This window comes from Salmo trutta, chromosome 15 (assembly GCF_901001165.1).
Source record: "Salmo trutta chromosome 15, fSalTru1.1, whole genome shotgun sequence".
Lineage (NCBI taxonomy): Eukaryota > Metazoa > Chordata > Actinopteri > Salmoniformes > Salmonidae > Salmo > Salmo trutta.
This window is the reverse complement of record NC_042971.1, coordinates 6,343,813-6,345,844: the sequence shown is the minus strand read 5'-3', so window position 1 is coordinate 6,345,844 and position 2,032 is coordinate 6,343,813. Positions and strand designations below refer to the sequence as shown.

The window sequence follows — 2,032 nt, the reverse complement described above, 5'->3', positions numbered from 1 at the left end:
AGGTATTGAATAGTGAGGTGTAAATAGTGAGGTGTAAATAGTGAGGTATTGAATAGTGAGGTATTGAATAGTGAGGTATTGAATAGTGAGGTGTAAATAGTGAGGTAAAAATAGTGAGGTATTGAATAGTGAGGTATAAATAGTGAGGTATTGAATAGTGAGGTATTGAATAGTGAGGTATTGAATAGTGAGGTATTGAATAGTGAGGTGTAAATAGTGAGGTATTGAATAGTGAGGTAAAAATAGTGAGGTGTAAATAGTGAGGTATTGAATAGTGAGGTGTAAATAGTGAGGTAAAAATAGTGAGGTATTGAATAGTGAGGTATTGAATAGTGAGGTGTAAATAGTGAGGTATTGAATAGTGAGGTATTGAATAGTGAGGTATTGAATAGTGAGGTGTAAATAGTGAGGTATTGAATAGTGAGGTATTGAATAGTGAGGTATTGAATAGTGAGGTGTAAATAGTGAGGTATTGAATAGTGAGGTATTGAATAGTGAGGTATTGAATAGTGAGGTATTGAATAGTGAGGTATTGAATAGTGAGGTGTAAATAGTGAGGTATTGAATAGTGAGGTATTGAATAGTGAGGTATTGAATAGTGAGGTATTGAATAGTGAGGTATTGAATAGTGAGGTGTAAATAGTGAGGTATTGAATAGTGAGGTAAAAATAGTGAGGTATTGAATAGTGAGGTGTAAATAGTGAGGTATTGAATAGTGAGGTGTAAATAGTGAGGTAAAAATAGTGAGATATTGAATAGTGAGGTATTGAATAGTGAGGTATTGAATAGTGAGGTATTGAATAGTGAGGTATTGAATAGTGAGGTGTAAATAGTGAGGTGTTGAATAGTGAGGTGTAAATAGTGAGGTATTGAATAGTGATGTATTGAATAGTGAGGTGTAAATAGTGAGGTGTTGAATAGTGAGGTGTAAATAGTGAGGTGTTGAATAGTGAGGTGTAAATAGTGAGGTATTGAATAGTGAGGTATTGAATAGTGAGGTATTGAATAGTGAGGTATTGAATAGTGAGGTGTTGAATAGTGAGGTGTAAATAGTGAGGTGTTGAATAGTGAGGTGTAAATAGTGAGGTATTGAATAGTGAGGTATTGAATAGTGAGGTGTAAATAGTGAGGTGTTGAATAATGAGGTGTAAATAGTGAGGTATTGAATAGTGAGGTATTGAATAGTGAGGTATTGAATAGTGAGGTGTGAATAGTGAGGTGTTGAATAGTGAGGTATTGAATAGTGAGGTGTAAATAGTGAGGTATTGAATAGTGAGGTGTAAATAGTAAGGTGTAAATAGTGAGGTGTAAATAGTGAGGTATTGAATAGTGAGGTGTAAATAGTGAGGTAAAAATAGTGAGGTATTGAACCCCGGGTAGATAATCAGTAGTACATACATTGTAAAACATCATCTTAATATCTGATATTGGGAGTAAACACCCTCGGAATAGAAAAGACAAGAGCGCGTCTTCCAGCCCACCAATAAATGACATAATTCAACCCTCCTGGTTAGTAAATTTACCTCGACATGCCCCTTGAGAAGGCGAGTGAGAGTGAAGTGAAGACACCAGCTGTTTAGCGGGGCTGAGTTGACTTCATGTGCGAGAAGGCAGAGCAGGTGGATGCTGGTTGATGAATGTACTGGGAAAATACGTTTTTCTAGACCAGAGATGACTGAATTAATGTTCAGGCTTATTGATAATCGTTATATTAATGAAGTGTAAAACATGAGCATAAAAACAGGTAATAATAAACATGAATCATCGTTATATTACTAAACATTGAATCATAATAATATTACTTTACAGTAATCTGTTAAATGCTTTTTCAGTCCTTCCTCTTGCGTTAGCAGTGTGTAAAGGGACAGAAAGTAGCGTGGGGAGTGGTGGTGTATCCAGGGAGAAAACTAATCTAATCTTCTGAAATTTAATTTGTGGTCTTATGCTCCCATCTACTACTAAAGTAGTAATTACTGAGAATTACTAGTTAATTTATCACTTACAATCATAAAATAACCACTTATACCATAAC

The 2,032-nt window shown here is 35.0% G+C and overlaps 1 long non-coding RNA gene across 1 annotated transcript; it reads left to right on the top strand.

Moving 5' to 3' along the window:
• The first annotated feature begins 1,098 nt into the window (after window positions 1-1,098).
• Window positions 1,099-1,735, top strand: LOC115148394 (uncharacterized). Its single transcript, XR_003866654.1, has 2 exons — window positions 1,099-1,130; window positions 1,363-1,735. It is a non-coding gene; the product is annotated as an uncharacterized LOC115148394 (long non-coding RNA).
• The last annotated feature ends 297 nt before the right edge of the window (window positions 1,736-2,032 follow it).